Below are 19,697 nucleotides of genomic sequence, written 5' to 3'. Positions count from 1 at the left end.
CCACCTAAGTCAAGAAGATAGAAAGAGGTGATGTGCTGCCAGGGGAATAACAGGACTACAGAGGCAAAGATTGAGGGAGACAAGCAAACTCTCATCTTTGGGATGGCTCCTGAGGAATAAATGATCAACAAACTCCTAAGCAACTTTTTCCACAGACTGCATGGTGGGGAGGAGCTGTTAATTTTCCATGTGAGAACACCATTGATTCCAGCCACAGCTAAAGGGACAGTGGAAAAGCATTGAAAGTAGTACTGGGCAGAAGGAAACAAGGCACTGACCTCATTACTGAGTGCTCCACAAAAGCCCAATTAAAGTCACACAGGCTTTTACAGTTTTTCTTTGCTTTTTGTCCCATCCTACCAGGAACATTTTGTAAATCCTGCCTCGTCAGCTTAACACATAGGGACAAAAATGCATCAAATGCTTGAGTAAACTGGGTTTTATGGTGTTAGCAAGATTATGGCAGGATTTGTTGCTTGAGGAAATTGGATCATTGCTTTTCCTTTGTGGGTGATTTGCATTACAAATATCTCTCCTCTTATTAAAAAAGCCAAATTGGAACCCCAAGCCAAGCAACTGACTTCTAGCCTTTCTGGAAGCACAAGAACCCATTCCTGAGGTAAGATTTCTAAGATTTGCAGTGACCCAAATGTACATCACACTAAAATAAAATATTTTTTTTCTATATTATTGTCTCAGGTTTAGAGTTAAGTGATGCCTTTGAGAAGTTCCTGTTATTGCATGTGCTGTAGTGACAATTAGCACTAAGGACCAGCCCAAGGTGTCTGTGAGAGGAGCTTATCCTGGGAACAACTGCTTGCTTCCCTACTCCAAGGATAAGAGTCAGAGCACAGGTCCTGCAACAATCCTGTGGTGGATTGAGAGCAAATCTGTAACAAAAGTGCAAGTTGCACCTATTGTCCATCTTTCAGCTAGTATTGTATACCAAGTTTTGCCAAAGGAAATCCAGCCATCTATCTCCAAGTAAGGTTAGAGCTTCCATTTGGCAAATATCTCTGCATAAACTACTTTAGCAGTTGCTTCCATAAAATAATTGCAGACCTGGAGAATTTCCAGAGCTACACCATTACCCAGCTATTACAGAACCCACCTTCCTTTTTTTTTTTTTTGCCTTGCCATGCCACCATAAACAGAGTTTTATGTCCTCTTTCAGCTGCAGCTGTCATTTCCTGCTCAGCACCTTCACATTTATCTTGTCTTTGCCAGCCTCTCTGGCCTCTTGGTAACTTTGGTGGACTCAAAGTGGGACACTCAAAGTAAAGACTTGTCAGCAGTGTTTCTATTAAATCTAAACTGCAGGGGAAAAACATGGCTTTAATGTCATTTTTGTTTGTAGTAGGATTTTTTTGAGCAAAATATACAAAAGTATTATAATAGCCTTGACTTCAGTTTTGCGACATGCAGGAATACCCTTTTTCTCTCCTCTGTCCTCCACTCACCCTTCTTTACTCATAGGAGAGAAAAGGGAACAGACAAAAGGGAGAAACAATGTCTAATGAAAGAGAAGTACATGTGAACAAAACTATTCAAGATTTCTATCAGCTGTGGTTTTAGGACCTTTCTCATAACACAGCATAAAAATTATTTGCTTACTGACAAATTCTGTGTTCCTAAGCAACTCTGGAGCTCCTGGGTGGGAATTCAGTGGTAAGTTGAATGAATTCTACTAGCTGGGGGCTTTCTATATGCAAGCACATTATACACCCTCTTTGACTGACCATTATGTGATATTTAGGCTTTTAGATTATTTTTTCTTTCATTCTTAGAACTCTGCACATATTTTGGTTTTTTTCCAAAGGCATCTAGCAGACTATGGCTTCAGGTTTTCATTGTTTGGAAAAAACAATACATTAAACAAGCTGTTCAAAATTGACCAGAAAAAAAAGGAAATGTGAGAAACTGTCTGAAGGATTTGATCTTTATTAGTCCAGGCAAAGACAATGCATTTCTTCCTTGTGAGGAAAGGAGAAGTGGAAGGGAATAATCTCTTCTCTCTGGTGACCAGAGACAGGACTGGAGGGAACAGCCCGAAGTTGTGTCAGGGGAGGATTAGGTTGGATATTAGGACAAAGCTCTTCACCCAGAAGGTGATTGGACACTGGAACAGATTCCCTAGAGAAGGGGTCACAGGAGCAGCGTAACACAGTTCAAGAAGCATTTGGAAAATGCATTTAAATATATGGTGCTGTTTTTGGGATGATATTGTGCAGAGTCAGGAGTTGGAGTCAATGATCCCAGTGGGTCCCTTCCAACTCAGGATATTCTATGATTCTAAATTAGTTTAAATCTTTATTTCAGATTCCTTTTCCTACATTCTGCACATCGTTTTGTTGTCACTGCGTTAGTTGTGTTGGACCTTTCTGAAAGGACAAATTATTCTGCTATGCCTGCACAATATAGCAAAGCCAAAGTTTCTCTCTGCCCAGTGAGTTTTCCATTTTATTTGTTGTATCCAACACCCAGAACAAGCCATCCAGGGGAGCTCAAAGTGTAGCAGTGTCATTAAGAATAGTATTTTCATAAGCACCAGTAATACTGGCTAACCACTCTTCCTATTGACTTCAGAACTAAATCAAGATCAAATCACTTTTTAAATACTCTTAACATGTTGTTTTCAATAGAGTAACTCGTGAACATTTCATTAATCCTCCTTGAAACTGCATCTGTGCTTTACTTTGCTGACCTGTTATTTCTAGCTACCCCTCAGTTACTTTCAAATACATGCAGCAACATTTTGTTTCTGCTTCAGTCATCTTGTCTTCTTATATCTAGTGTCATTAATATTTGTTTCCCTACCTCTTACATAGAAGAAAATACACAGAAATAAATTATCATCTAATGCATGGAATGTCTCCTCTCTGAGGCAAATTTAAATAGACACAAGAGTTCGGTTTGGAAAGCAATTGAACAGTGTGTATGACAGTGGTACATAAAATTATAAGCATATGAGTTATGTGAATTGGGAATCAATACTCATTGTTTTTTGCAACACAAGAGCTATGGGAAGCAAATGAAATTTTTGGAAATACTGTTTCACACAGCATATAGTTACAGCAGGAGACTCCCTATGACAGGAAGTTGTTGAGACACAATAGAATTCAAGAAAGATTAATGAAAAATAAAGTATGACTGAGGGCTAATAAAAATAACAAGGTGGGAAATAAAAACCAAACTAGTTTCCTAAACCACAGACTGTGGCAAGATGGAGGAAGTAAAGGAAAAGGCCTAACCCTATTCTGTGTTTTCCTAAATGTTTGGCCACTGCCAGAGACAGATATTGAGAGGTTTTGAGTCTCTGTAGCAATTCTTTTTATGGATGTTTTAAAATCTGAAGTACTCCAATCTCTGATTCTTTTTCACTAAGTAAGTACACATGACACTTCTCTCTGTGAGATATGGTAAACACACTGCATTTCTGGAGTGCCAAAAAAGCACTCATTATCATGCAGGTGTGTGTCAGCTAGTACCTACTATGTTTGTCACATATTATACTGGAAGGCACGGAGGTAAGTGACAAACATGGTTGAAGATGTGAGTAAATTACTGAATAAATTGGAATCAAAAGTTCTCATTCTGAAGTAAGAGACTTGGTTCTTTGCAAGTATGACAATGTAATTGCAAAAGAGTGGGATTCTGAATAAAGAAACAAAAGAGGAAGAGTCTTGTGATTCAAGGGAAATTAGCATTCTCAAGGTGCTTTTTCTGCTCTCAGGTTCTAGTTTTTATTAGCAAATTTGTTTGAAAATTTAATAGTCCACTTGTGATTCTATTTTTTGTCTGCTCCACCAACACATCTGTCTGAGGTATGAGATGGTTAAAAAACATTGGTAAAATATTAGGTATTCTGAGTCTGTCCTTAAAGTGGTTCTGTGAGGAAAACCAACCTTGTTTGGTTTGTTCTGAATGGTTTTCACCAGAGTTGGTGTAAAATATGCCTATTTGAGGACAGTAGAGAACAGGCTGGACATTTCAGAGCACAGGATTGAATGAGGTTAGGAATTGACTTCAAGAAGAAGCAGAACTATAAGTGGTAATTCAGATTGTAGCACATGTAAAGAAACTCAAACATAAAATTATGAAATTATTAATTTTATATAAATTTCTTAGATATTTCCATTCACCTGTGCAACTTTTAAGTGAAAAAACAGAAAAGTACCAAATCTCTTTTCCCTAGATGGTGTCATCAACAGAGATCGTTTGGGGCTCTAAATTTAGTTTCTGAAATTGCCACAGACTGATTATGGTCTTGGTGAGTCTGTTACTCCTTCTGGGCATCAATTCTTCAGCCTCAGGTTAAGAGTACTTCCCTGTTCCATCCTTCCTTTCCCTTCCTTGATCCATCCTTCTTTTCCCACCCATAAATCACTCAAAGAACCTACTGCTCAATCCAACAGTAAATGTAACCCAGGGATGTTCAGGATTTCGTTTCTAGCTTTGGTTAGCTTAGATTTGAACTCATATTCAAATATTAAATGCAATCCATAAAATATAATGTGCTGTGAAAATAAATGTTAGCCTTACTGTTCAAATTAAATTATTGGAAGGACAACAATTCAATGGCTCACCTTATCAAAACAGCTTATGCTTCTTTTGGAAAACCAACTGCTTGATTTGAGTAAAGTGAATATCTGAGTAATTTGTTTGAAATTTTTTGTCTTCAAAACTTCGTTTCTGTGAAGTATCTTGATTTTGATGAAACTGCAGTTTTTGATAGAGAATCATTCCATTAATTGTCATCTAGAGGATCCAGACATTGCACCTCATTCTTCTTCTCTAATCTAGACAAGAAAAAAATTTCTGCAACCTTCTCTATTTTTTCTGCTGTCTGAGACAGTTTTAAATGAGCTTAATGGTTCATGGAGACTCCCAAAGTCCATGAAAATTTCCATATGTCTCTGCAAAATGGCTACACAGTGTCCAATGGAATTGCACAAGGGCATCATTTGAAAGCCTTTACTTCTCCACATAATGTAAAACATACAAGGAGAAATATTTTCTCTCTGCTCCCCTGCTCCTTGTGAACCTTGATGATAATGGGGAAAAGATAGAACTTTCTTTTCTCCCCCCAATAAATGGCCATAGGTTTGCATGATTGAACTCACTGTGAGAGGTCTATGCTGACAGGAATTAGCCAAATTCACATTTCCTACTTCATGCCAGCCTGCTGCTGATCTCTGCTCATTCTGATGTCTGGAGGATTCCAAAGAACAATGATGAAGATAATGCAAAATACCAACACTACATCAGAGAGTGGAAAAAAGACAGCATATTTACTTTTCTGCTATGTTGACAAGCAAAAAGGTGTCAAATAAATATTATAATAATAATAATAATTTAAAATTAAACAAAAAAATACCAGAGAAGTATGATTCAAAAAATAACAAAATATCTAATAACAATTTATATAGCCCAGTAGTCTCAATGGAGGCGGGTATGACTTTTTAGTTCTTTCTTTACAAAATACAAACATTGGAAGACAGAGATCCCCTGTGAGCCAGGGAGAGACCTGGGAACAAAACCTCATTTAGTCTAGTGACTCAGAGACACTGCTCCTGAACAACATCACAAATGTTGGGAATGCATTGAATAATTAACCTTTCCATTAAAAATTAAAGATATCTATACGAAAAACTTGAGAAACCTTGGCTTTGCAGAAGGCTAAAGAGCAAACTCAAGATGTTTATGAGGCCCTTCAAAAGCAGTATTTACCTGACCTAGTGCAGACCTGTACAAAACACACACCTGGCACTGCACGATCTTGTTAGTAGATAGAGAGAAATATTTCTCAATCCCTTCATTCCCAGAAAGACATTCAAAATAGGCCAGCTGGACTGCTTTTTTTAAAAAGGGCTTGTTTCAGGGAATATTAAGCATGACTTGAAAACTGTCTCAGAGGCAGACATCTGCTCTGTAGCAATTTGAAATTATTTGACAAATCTTACTGAAAGTGATGTCAAATAGAGATTTATAAAGGCCTGTTTGTGGGCATTGCTGTGGTCAATTAAGAAAATAAGAACAAAGTTAGGCTTTTCAGAGGAACAAATAACTTCCGTAAAACACCTTGAAATAGAATGTATTTCAATATTTCTGTGCTATAATAAAGTGACTTTGGGATTAAAAATATTCTGGTTACAAGTAGTTTCAGGGTCTAGTCTTTTAATATTCAAGGAATATAATTTTAATATCATTTCTCTGTGGGAGGGCATGAGATACACTTTTCTAGAATTGCAGGACAGACAGTTCTCTCTTGCTGTATAAAACAGAGTGAAGAATTAAGTTGCTTGAATCACTTTGATGCGTGGAGTGATGTTGGGTTGAACTCTGGCCTGTTCCAACAGGTCCACATTTTTCTTGTGATCAGGGCTCCAGACATGGATGCAGTAAGCCAGGTAGAGTCTCATGAGAGTGAAGTAGCAGGGAAAAGTCATCTCCCTTTGCCTGCTGGCTTTTCTTTTGATGCAGCCCAGGATACAACTGGCTTTCTGGGCTACAGGTGTGCATTGCCAGCTCATACCCAAATTTCCATCCATGACAATTCCCGTCCTTTGCTGTCCTTATCTGCAGAGCTGCTCTCAATGAGTCCTTCTCCCAGTCTGTACTCATGTCTGGGATTTGGAAACACCAGTGTTTTGTGCTATGTAGTCCTTCACAGTTGAGAAGTGCCTTGGTAAGAGCAACATATTTTGTTGTGATGGTTATGGAAGTACTTTTCCATGCTGGTCTTCTAACAGCTAGAGGCCATTTTGGTATCTGCAGAATTCTAATGACAGCTTGTGCTTTTGTCTCCTCCCACCCATGTTATTAAAAGCAGACAAACACACAAAAATTTCTGCAGACAGAAGGGCTTTCATTTATTAGAAATTTCACTACACTGTCCAGAAAACTGGTCTGTTTGCAGACTATCCAAATGGATTCGTGATAATTTGGCAGATGTCTAATTCAGAAGAGAGGAAAAATTATTGAAAAATTTATGGCAGAAACTTGCAAAGCAGTACATCTTAAGAACAGAGCTGACTTACATTTACTCATTACTTGCACCTTATGGTGGGTTGTTACAGTAATTCAGTCCCAGATGCAAGATGTATTAAGATGATATTAAGATGTAGAGAACTGCTCTATATTTATGATGCTGATGAGGCATGAAAAGTGAAACAGTTAATGAGGAAGGTAGGCTATTCCTTAGACCTAAGTACTCAAAAGTGTAAATTTCACCATCTCCCTTTGCAGACAGCTGTCTCCTGCCACCTCTTTGGATAAAAATACCTTGTTTATTCAAGTCTTGGAGTAATAAAGGGAACAAAAAAAAGGGTAAAAATAACCAAAACCAACAGCAAAATATTTAGATTATTTTTTTCTATCAGATTACCTAACTGAATGTGACAAAGAAAGGACAGTATAATCAGATAGTTCATTTGTCCCTCATCCTAAAAAAATCAATTAATCACTGCTTTGCATCTGACCTGTTCTTTGCTTTGTGGTTTAAAGGAGGTGCACAATTAACAAGTCTTCCATGCTGAGGTTTCTGATGGGAAATGGGCCCCAGAATCCAAACTGTGTATATGCCAAACATATATCCTTGTTGCTCAAAGTTCCAAAAAGCTTCCTCTCCCAGAGCCAGAGGATATTCTTTGGCAAAGGGTGCCATTTGTGCTACAGATCAGTATCCCGATTCAGATTTAGGAGACATCAACACAAGTCAAATTTATTCAGTTTATGCCTACTTAACAGGGCATCACACAAAATGCATTTAATGCATTTACTGGATCAATATGAACATCTCTTAAGAGCTCTCTTAGGTGGTTACAGACTCAAAAACACTCTCCACTTTGGGAAGGAATCAAATATACTGAGGAAAACGCATCGCCAGAAATTAGGGCTTTAAGCACAAGGAACAGCTCACAGTTCTGTGAAACATTAACATCCTTTCCTTTAATATTTTTGTCACTTCAGGAACACTTATCATCATGCTCTAGTTATAAAAGCAGTACTTTGGCTACTTACAAGTTAATTGGGTATAAAGTAAAAATTAAACATAATTAGAAGGTCCATGGTCTTAGACCACAGAAATTCAGGCTATTACTTTTATGCAAAGCTTTATCCTAAATGGGTCTTTATTTCAATAAAATATCTTCTGTTAATTAGCATCATGAACTCCATCTGCCAAATTGAGAGTGAGCTCTCTGTGCATTTCCCACTTTGAACAAAAGGCTTCAAGTAACTATTAAGATGATGCATTTTTAGTAGCATAAAACCCTGAAATGCTAATCCGTGACAGAAGGAATTAGCATTTCATACACAATAACTTAAAAAGCAAGAAAAGTGTAAGCTTATGATTTATTGAATACAAGGTCTTGATTCCCATCCATTAAAGTTTTCATCAAACAAGTTAAAATTTTTAAATGCATTAGTGTCATAGTTTAAGTTGCTTGCATTTTTTTCCCTGAACTGATGTGTACTTTGACTAACCAAAATGAAAGAACTTATACAAGATTCTGACTCTTACTCTTAAAGGGATGTCCATTGTCCAGAGGATTTTTGATCTCTGGAAGTCTTGGTGCTGTGACCACTTCCCTGGGGAGCCTGTTCCAGTGCCCATCCACACTCTAAGGAGCTTTTTCCAGTAGACCAACCCAAACTCCCTCAGTGAGGCTTCATGCTGTTCCCTTGGGTCTTGCCAATCATCATCAGAGAGAAATGAGAACGTATGCCCTAGAAAGGAACCTGGCCTGACACACAGGTGAAAAGCCGAGGAAGGGGTGAATTCAATCCCAAGCTGTGTTGGTGAGTGGATCTGACAGAGGCAGAAATAAAACTTTCCCCCACCCTGCTTCCTTGTGTAGGTGGGAAATAATGCTTTTCAACAGAATATTCCTATGTTTTTATCCTGTAAGTATTTACTCTGAAATTCACCCAATAATAAAGTTTATTTTCATGTTTCAATTGATGCACATTGTGGAAATATTTAAATGCATATATTTGTTATAATTCCTAGATTACCAAGTTCCCTATTGCCATATGTATTCCTATCCATAAAATTGCTTAATTTTAGCTATGGTTCTACTTAAAATTATAAAATGTGCAGAAAAAAATAAAACCATTTTCATCCCACTCTATTTCTACATGCTATGGTATACACATAATAAATGCAGTTTGGAGATGACAGTCATAAGTGGACATCAAACTCTCTGGAAAATCCTGCCCTTCTCAATTTCCAAAGCTTCCTGCATAATTGTGAGAATTCAGAAAAAGAAGTTCAATTTCTACATGCGGACTTACCATCCAATACAGCGTTATTTCACATAATGCTATCATGGGAAAATATACTTTGAGTGTAACAGTGCAAAAATTTAGCCAGATCACATTACTGGTAGATCTTAATAGCAGCTCTCAAAATACCAGTTTATATGTACAAAAACTTAATGAACCGTACAGTGATCACTCACAGAGGCTGGAACTGGAGCTGGCAGAATGGAGAAAGGGGAAATTTGGTGGTTGCACAGCCATAACCAATGAGGAGTTAACACAGAGGGACTGTGGAGAGAAAGCAGCCCTTCCCCATGCGGGGTAGCTGCTTGTTCAGAATAAAGGTTACTGCCATTCTCTTGAATAAAATAGGCACTGTACGTAACTTAACTGTCAGGCAAGATAGAGCTGAATGGTGCTTTTGTTGAGGATGATAAAAGACAAGAAATTCAGGTATAATGAGGTCTGTTTCATACATACCAGGTAACCTGACATATCTTATTTCCCCAGGATAATATCAACTTGCTGTTAAAATAACTCTGGTATTTTGGCCTTAGATATCCTGGAGACAATAACAAATATTTTCTGCTTTTCAACTGAAGAAGTGCTTGCCTGTGCTGCCATGTGCTTTCTTCAGACACTTTACTACCCTGACTGAAAAAAATATATTCTAACATGTCTATGGGAGCATTGTTGATGGAGTACTTCATGGAAACTGTTTTATTGAACACATCTTATCTGTGTGCCTAATTTGTTCTTGCTCTCAATGCTTTCCTGGCACAACACACTTATGGTTTGATCCTCAAATTTTGAAAACATGTTATGCTGCATGAAAACAGAACAATCTCGTCCTAAATATGCAATACCTCTAGTTGAAAAAAAAAAAAAAAAAAGAAAGAAAAAGAGAGACAGCTGCTGCCTTCCTATTAACTTTACATAAAAAGAAAGAACCATTTTAGAAGATGAAGATTCAACTGAGTTTAATGATGCAATGACTCTGAGGTCAGATCATAGCAAATTAGCTGCCTACAGAGTTAGTATTTCACTCGCAGGCTTTCTGCTCTGTGTTTTGAACAAAAAGCCCAGGACAGACTGCTTTTTTCACCTTTGCACAGAGGCGGTTTTTTATAAGTCTTCATTTTTCTTTTTGAAAGAAGTCCTCATTTTTTGAAAGTCCTAATTTTTTTTAAAATTACAGTGGCTGAGTAACTTCACAGGTAGAAAACGCCAAAATAGGGAAGTCCAGATAATTTTGCTTCAAGTCCCTTATGCATCTCTAGTTACATAATTCTTATTGTGTATTCTCTTATAGCATGCTAACTACATGAAGAAACATCATGGGAATAATTCCATCAAAATATAATATTGCAAACTGGTTTATTATAACTACATTTTCACACTGACAAGTCTGCTAACTTGCTTATATGCTTTTTAACACGAGCGATATAATGAATCTTGTCTCAACAATATTCCCAGTAACCAAAGGATCTAAACTTCAGACAGCTACTCAGCAAAGGAAAATTCAGATCACAGGGTTAAAGCCCTGTGGTCTGAAATTTTCCAGGATTAATTGACTGAAAGCTAGGACTCAAAAAGTAAAATGTCAGCCAAGTTTAGCAATGCATGTTACTGTAACTAATGGCTAACAGGAAGCTTTCTAGTTCTACTTATTTGCAAATTAATTGTAAGGAATTTGAATTAACACCTTGCTAAATGTTTCAGTTATGTCATACCGAAATGCAGTGGCAAAGATTAAAAAACAGACTTTCTTGGTAAACTGGAAAATCTCAAGGTAAGAATGACATTCTTACCATTCCGAGAATTCCTCATCATCATTTAAATAAAATGTGTTAAATAAAATCAAAAGAAAAGAAAACTAACAAACAAAACAATCCCAAACTACCAGGAAAGGATGAATTAAAAGCCCAGGTTTTATGTTACACAGCAGACTGGGTCTCGAATCTCAAAAAGCCTCTTTTATTCTATACATTAGAAACAATAATGACCTGTGCTGGTGCTGCTGTTCCCTCTGAAAAGGATGGTGGAACAGGATTTGTTGGTAAGTGAGCAGACCTTATTTAAATATTTGGATTAGCAGTAAATAGAAGTGCTTTCACTCACCTACTTGTCCCTCAGTCTGTGCAGGGAATATTAGAAAAACTTTGCATGGCCTGTTTCAAAAGTGAGGCAACATTACTGTGCTGTCCTTTCCCTCATCTACTCCATAGCTCACCCAATCTATTTTATGTCACCTGTCAGGACCTGCTTGACAAAATTCATGCTCCTCTCCAATTTATTTAAAATGAAGCTCTGTGCAGAAGTTATCTTACTTGCATCTTCTTTGCCCTAGTTTTCTTTTTACTTACATTTTCTATGTTTAAAAACTTGCTTTGTTAATCCATTTTCACTGCTTAGGAGAACAGTGTTTCAATACACTGCTTTTTCTTCTCTGCTTTCATTTCCTTTGGTTATTCATTTACACAAGATTTCCTACCTTCATCCAGGAAAAGAACAAATGTTATTCTTTCGAATTGCTGTGGTTAGAGATTTTAGCATATCAATTACTGCCTTTTATTTATCTTTTACATCAATGGAACAATGAAAAGAGCAGCAGTGTTACATGAAAAAGCCAAAAAGTTTGAAAACAAAGTTAACTCTGGTTTCTAAGGGAGGAAGAATTAGGCAAAATCATGCACATCTAGGATTTTGAGAGAGATCTCAAAGATAAAATTAATAATTCTTGCTGAAGGCCATAAATAACTGAACGATGGATTTTTAACAACACGCCTGTGGAAATCTTACCATCTCTCCTAAGCCTTTGTCACAACTCCTGCACTACTACTGAGCCATGCACACTTCGTCCATGTCAGAAGTATCTTTATATCACTTGCTGGGCTTTTCAGTGATAGCTGGAACCATCCCTTAAAACATAAAACTGTCAAACACTATTGAGATATCATAGTAAGCTCGAGTGCAATGTTTAAACAGAGAATGAACTGAGGAAGTGACCAGTACCTTGGGTATTTGCTTAACATTACCAGCATCAGAACAAAAATAAATCTCTCTGTAGAAGTTTTGATGTGACATTAAACATGACCTTTTAAGTAACTGATTGAAATGGGATTCTGTAGAAAAAGAAAGACATATACGAAATGTCGAGGTAAGTACTGCATTCATTACTGCTAGTCTCATTGAGTTAAAAAAAACCCTTTTTATAAAATAAATGTACTAGCAATAGTCAGAAATTAATTCTAACTCATCATTATCACATAGGCTACTTGTCAACCAATATTCAAACAACTAATTTTAAAGGCATGTCAATGCAAAAGCAACTAATTGACCAAACATTTCAGATGGAGATGGAAGCAAAAGAAATCATGATTAGCCAGGGATTTACTAGGGAAAAAAAGAGACGAACTGTACCCAGGATGTGAAGAAAAGTCAGGTCTCCTATTTTTCCACCTAGCACCCAGCATTCCTGCACCATGAATCCCTGTTTCCCCAGCACCATGCCTGTCAGACCAGCATTCTGTACAGCCCTGCTGAGCAGTGTTTGTTTAAGTACCCCCCCAGAAAGAAAACCAAATCTTTGCAAAACAACAGATTTGAAAGGAGCCCTAACCCTCTAGATCATTTTCAAAGAGCAGCTCTGAGATTTTGAGAACTGAATTTTACCACTTGCAAACTGCACTCCGGAGTTTGAAATGTAAAAAACTGTGCAGCAAAAATACAGGTTAAAATCACACTGAAGGTCTCAGTTCTCCTTTAAAATACCTCACTCCCTGTGCACCTGTGCAGTTTATTATAGTCCACTGAATTTGCAAATTACTTGACTTACAAAAAAAATATATATATATATCTATATATGAGATATGTTTTAGATATTTATTTATGTCATGCTAAGCACAATGAGATCATAATCTTGATTGGGATTTTTTTATGCAGTAAAGCACTCTCTTCTGGGTTTCTGACCAAAGTCAGAAAATTGTACCAATAAACCCTATTATACAGCTAAGAGAAAAGTAAGAAGAAGGTTGGGAAGATGTATTCATGACCTAAAAATACATAAAAAGTAATTCAATTTGTGTTCTTTCATTCTCAATATAGATTGCTGTAAAAAGGGCAAGCTTATTTAGCAAAATAACTGAGGGAATGAAGAGGAAAATAAAAAGCTTCCTATTTTCATACCCTGGATTTTTACCTTATTTCAATTCAGGAAGACATTTGCCTTATTTCAATTCAGACTCTTACCTATCCTTAAAACTTTTATTTAAAAATGAGAATTACTCTTTTTCTGAAGTAATATGACTTTATTCGAAATACATTAATAAAAGATGACATTGTATGACCATATGATTATTTTGTTTAGTTGCAAAACCAGGAACAGAGAACAGGAGCACTTTGAGGTTTCCAAGCCGAAAAAATTGCTCAGAATAGGAATTGGAGAGAGGGGATTATTCTGTGACTGGCTTATGGTCACAGCTTGTACTTCAGCATGTATTGTCACGAATTAAGTTGTAGGATTTTCTAGACAACTCTGACAAAGCCAGTTAGTACAAATGGCCTTCATGTCTGGAGATTTAATCTAGCCTATTCCTGAATAGAAATATTTCTAAATATTTCTTATTTTGTTATAGTGAATGAAATACTATGACATGTTTTTTAGCTGTTCTCAAATAGGAATTTGAGATAGTGATGAAAAAAGTCTTTTCAAAAGGCTTTTGCAGTCTAAAAGGTGGTAGCCTATTGATTGACTAAGCTAGATCCTTATTGAAAATAAGTCAACTTTTGATCTGTGCAATCACTATTTCACCTTTATAAATCAAAGAACAAAGAACAAACTGGAAGTGGAAGACTCCAAAGCATATTCACACTTTAAAGCATCATTCAGCAGTTACTGCTGCAGTCTCATGGCAAAGCTTCAGCAACTCCATGCAATTAAATCAGACCCAGAAAATCCACTGAGCAAAAAAAGACAGAAGAAGGCAGAGACAGTGATGCTACTTCCATTACTGCAGGTAAATAACCTTCTCTAATTTCCTTCAAACATGGAGCCAACGAGGTAACGTGTGTCTCCACACAGGTACCATGAATGTTTTGGGCGCCTCAAAATACAATATGATTCCAAAACTAAGAGACATGTAAACACACCAGTTTCCATTCTATTTACAAGGAAATCTCTTTCCACAATATATAATGGATGTTATAATGGAGGGGTTTAGGTGTGCCAGACGAGAGGATTCAGTGTGCTGAAATGTTCACAAATTATAAGAAAAGTTAAGCTTCTCTAAGCACAGCTGCTAGAAAGCTTTTGTTAGAAAGTAAAGGGAAGTCTGCTCTATGATCTGTCAGGGAGGAAGAGCCTGGGAGAAACAGCTGTTTTCACTAAGTAAAATGGTCTAAGTAAAGCAAGCTGTTATCTCTAGAGTATATGTGATGTCTTCCTCTACCCCAAGTACCGAAGCACAAACAAAACACGTGAATCACAGATATAAAACTGCTCCAAACCTCCAGCATAAGCTTAGCTAAAGCTCCAGCATACATACAGGGCACGTATACTGCTTATTAAATTCTCCACAGTTTGAAGTTCCCTGAAGAGCTGTGCATGCAATAGGTAACTCCTTATTCCCATTCACAATGAAGAAAAGACATTACAGATTTCTTTCCTTTGTCATTTCTTTCCTAATGCCATATAAAAACTATATTCCTTGGTCCCTTAATTTATTTCCATTCATATATTGACTTGATTCATGGTGATGGGACATCTTTTGGGTTTTTTTCCTGGGGGTTGGGGAACAAATCTGAGAAATCTGAAAACAGATTACAAGAGTAAAAAATTGAAGTTTCTCTGCTTTGGAAAAGGGTGGTGAGACATGGAAAGAGAGAAGAAAGGAGGATATGAGTTGAGAGCAAACTATTTCTAGTGCCACTGGCTATTCTCAAGTAATCTACAGATGGAAATAACCAATTATAGCCAGGAGATGAGAAATGCAAGAGAAGAGAATGAAAAAAACCAAAACAACCCAAAACACAGCACATTTGTTTTGTTTTAATCATACTCAGAATCAAAGTCATGTATTCTGATTAATCTCTCCCCTGAATTAAATCAAATCATTTGTTAATAAAGATACCCAGGAGCTGTTTGGATTTCTTCTTCCATTATAAATGCTTGGAAAATTCCCTTTATGTAGAAGGTATGTTTTCAAGAAATGCAAGTCAATTCTCTATGAGCAGAAACCTAAAAGAAGCTGCCACATCACAAAAATCTGCATCCAGGGGCAAGGCTGCAAGCATAAATAAATGCCAACGCTTGAATAGCATCAGCTTTCCTGTGTTAACAGCTGTGTGTTCACCACGTTCTTTACTCATCTTTCAGCAAAACTGGAGCTCCAAATGCAAAGTGAACAGCTCAGGAGGGTTGCATGTGCTTCTCCCCAGTGGGAGCTAAAAGTCACAAACCAATGAACAGATTGAAATGAGGCACACAGAGCAAAATTTCAACATGCAATAAAGACAATTTAAGTCCTGTTCCATGCTTCATATCATTCATTTCCTTCAGATCAGTAATTTGATAATTCATAAGACAAGAAGCTCTACTCAGGATTAACATGTACAGAATTCCACAGGGCAATTAATTTAAAAGGCAAAGTTGCAAAGGAGTCATAAATTAAGGATTTATTCTGTTCCAATATAACATCAGAAGGTATCACAAGCCAGAGAGAAGACTTCCCATCTGGAAGCACACTCTATGTGTCCAGTGCATTATAACAATGCAATTGGCTCTGTCAGGTGAGACATTTCTGGAAATATGGACAAACAGACTTTCCCAGATGGATCTTTGCTTTCGGCTTCACTCACAACTCAAAGGTCAGGAGTAGTTACAAGAGGAGGGTTGTCCCCACGGGACACTGGACGTGGAATAGGGAGATTAATTCTCTGTATCCTACCTGAGCCGTGAGTTTTGGTAAGATTTTCAATGAGGTTCAGCTTTACCAGTAGCTATCAGTTCTGGCTAGGTTGACAAGGTTAGAAATGCAGAGTCATGAATAAACTCCTCAACTATGTTGCTTTTCCAGACCTGATTTAGTTGTATCAATCTCTGTCCCAATTTTGCATGCAATGCTCAGAATTGTCTCTTTGCTTACATCTAAACAAATCTGAACCTTAACTCTGAATAAAAGTGTTCTTTTTTGAAAATCAAGATGTAAAGCTTGTCTGTTCTTTTGTTGCCCTCATTTTCATACCATTTAAGTTACCCAAACCTTATTTATTCATTTAAATTGCACAACAGTTAAAGCAAATAAATAATTTTGAATCCAGAAATAGAGCAACCATCTTGAGACAATGAAATACTAAAAATGTGATGAGGTCATTGATTAAAATGTTCCCTTCAGCAAACAGTAAATAAATGACAGCATGAATTCCCATTTGGCTCAGGAAGCGAAGCCAGCGCAACTCATTTCAATAGCTGCCAAAGCATCATTGATTATGAGGGATCAAACTCTTTGCTAGCTCACTAATATCAAAGCAGAGAGATTAATCATGGATTGCAATTCAGACAAAACTGTTGCAGGACCCATCACTGCTTTTGATGAAGGTTAGGTTTACCTTTGGCAGATCCCAGTGACGAGGCTCACAGAGCAGCTTGGACACAGCTATGTCCACTGCAGTTTTACTAAAACCCCTCCAAGTATCTTAATAATTCCTTAAAACTTTTGAATGCTTTTGGGAATACAGAGTACTTTTCAATCTTTGTTAATCCTGATTCAGTTGTTGTGAGAGGTAGTCAATCACTGAAGTAGCTCTTAGCTGAAGAGCCTTGCAATATATTCTGCACACCAAGATGCATTTTTCATCTGACATACACAAGATTTCTCTCACATCAGCAACTTGCATGGTTATTCTTTGTTATTGATAATTTTCTCCTGGAATGAGAAATATCTTTAAAATATTCACTCTTTTTTGTCAAGAAATAAAAGCTACAGCACAACTAGCGCTCAATAGGGTTTTACTTGGAAAATAATTTCCTGAAGGTAACAACATGGTTAACTAAGTGGAAGTAGGGCAAGAGATTCTATATCTTCTCTTACCAGAAGCAGACCAAAGCCTTAATAATGAAGTCAGTATTAAAACTCTGTTCTCAACTGGAATAGTGTTTTTTTAAAAGAAGTAATTTACAGTAGATATTTTCATACAAACACTGAGCATACAAGAATATGTCAAGGGGGTTTTTAATGCTCTTTATACGAGGAGCTCAACCAGTGTCTGTAATGAAACTAAAAATGAAGATTTACCAAGGTCATACCCTTATGGTTTTGATGAAGTCATCCAGAACTTTCCAGAACTCCATCCAAATTTCCTTGCACCTCTCAGTGACAAGACTTCAGCACACTCTGGGGAAATTACTGCATTTGGTGCTTCTATACAAAGTAGAGGATACAACTCCTCAACAGCAGATTGGCTCTGATTGCACATCTAATATTAGACAGCCCTAACTCTCAGTAGGATATTCAGAGAGAGGCTATTGACTTACTGTCCTTGTGTGTCAAACCAACAACCTGTAAATCATATGACTAAGTATATGGGGAGTTTATTTCTCAAGCCAGACAGGGATATAAAGAATAAAGATGCACCTAAAAAAGATTGAAACTCAAATAATTGATTTCCTGAGGCAAAATTAATAAAGGTTTTTTTCTCATACTTTACAGTTAAACCTCAAACTTCTCTTCTGCAGAAAAGCTTTCTGTTGGCTAGCATATGCCAAGTTATCCAAAAGTTAGTTTCTCTTGTTAAACCCATTAGACCCGGATTTAACTTTTCATGGCAGTGCATTTTGGTTTTTTTGCTGTTTGTCCATATTGAAAACAAGCAAAATTTTTCCTCAGACTAATGTAAGGATATAAAATGCATTTACTGAAGAAAAAGTAGAATAAAGGGCATTTGATGTATTTAGCATGCAAAATTTTAAATATATTTTACTGTTAGAAGTTGTTTTGTGAAACAAGAGTAAATTTATGCTTAGCAGAAATTCTGCTTAAAAGGTTAAAAGTTCTAAATACTTCTTTATTCTAGAAGAACTTAAAGAACTTCCAAAATACAGTATCATAAGCCTTATTACAATGCTGGCTGCCTTGAGCTCTCCCCTATATTTTATGATCAAGCTATAAATTTTCCCCTTGATAGATTGATAATTTTGGTCTTGCTGCTTACAAGCTCCAAATATGAACCAAATCAGCGGAGGGGGGGGTGTGGTGTGCATAAAGAAATCTCTGTGCTATTTCATTCTAATATCACCCAGTTTTCTGCTGTTATGTTGTAAAAGTGTCTTTTCTCAGTACTACTGCATGGAAACACGGAAAAAATACCAAGAAGATGAGATGAAGGTGAGCAATGAGAGGGAGGGGATCAGCTGCTTGGAACAGCTCAGTGCTGGTCTCATTCTTTCATTTAAGAGCACTGTGATTTCTACTTTCCACTCAAAAGAAAAGTAGATTTAACCAAAAACCAGGCTAACTCAACTAAAATTAAATAAAATTTTAAAAAACAAAACAAAACAAAGCAAAATAAAATAAAATAGAATAAAAAATAAACAAAATGAAAATCTAATAATTAAAAAAAAGTAATTTAAAATAAATGAAAACAAAATAGAAATAAAGTATTATTTTAGTTTTATATAATTTTAATTTAATTGTATTTTATTTTATTAAATTTCACTTTATTTTAAATTAAATTTAAATTTAATTTAATTTACTTTCTGCTGACAATTAGCCTTACTTTTCCTTTTAGAATGCTTTCAAATGAATTTGCAATCTTTTTTTTCTTTTATCTTCAATATATTCTTCTCAGCTAAAGATTACATGAATTTAACATTTCCTTGCACCATATCTACTTATATTCTCTCTCTCTAGTAATTATTAAAAGTTGCAGAAGGAAAAATCTGAAATTTTAATCTGCTTGTTTGGTGCCATGAGGATAATTTCTAAGGTCGTAAGACACCGAGGAGGATCTGTTGAGGTTCAATAAGCAATACTTGACAAAGGCAATTACTATTCTCAGGATATAGAAATCTGGACAGAGGCAAAATTGGTCGTTGAAAGCTACAAGAGCTTTTAATACTGATTATGGACATTCTGACTTGAATAAGCAGTGTTTGTAGCAAGTATTATATCTTATTCTACATGAGGAAAAGTAGTTACAACTCAGGGAATACTTTAGTGATACAGTTTTGGGGTTTTTTTGCAGAGCTGAACAAATTTTTCTCTTGAGTGATATTAGCATCAGATGGAAAAAGGAGACTTGGAGTTACATTGTTGATGTTGAACTGTGCTGCACCATGCAAACTTCCCTAAATCCCTCTATAAACACAGAAAGTCTGACAAGCCCTGGTGAGAAGCATGAAGTTTCCTGAACAATGTTCAGATTTTGGTGAGTCT

General features: G+C 36.5%; 1 long non-coding RNA gene across 1 annotated transcript in view; it reads left to right on the top strand.

Moving 5' to 3' along the window:
* The first annotated feature begins 410 nt into the window (after positions 1-410).
* LOC148224035 (uncharacterized) overlaps positions 411-19,697 on the top strand; it is a 33,357-nt gene continuing 14,070 nt past the window's right edge. The window contains exons 1-3 of the long non-coding RNA XR_015803573.1: positions 411-619; positions 11,258-11,323; positions 19,507-19,689. This is a non-coding gene — a long non-coding RNA (uncharacterized LOC148224035). The remainder of the gene's footprint in view (positions 620-11,257; positions 11,324-19,506; positions 19,690-19,697) is intronic.

This window comes from Sturnus vulgaris, chromosome 4 (assembly GCF_052056855.1).
Source record: "Sturnus vulgaris isolate bStuVul1 chromosome 4, bStuVul1.hap1, whole genome shotgun sequence".
Classification (NCBI taxonomy): domain Eukaryota; kingdom Metazoa; phylum Chordata; class Aves; order Passeriformes; family Sturnidae; genus Sturnus; species Sturnus vulgaris.
The sequence above is the reverse complement of the archived record's forward strand: the minus strand, read 5'-3'. Positions and strand labels throughout refer to the sequence as shown.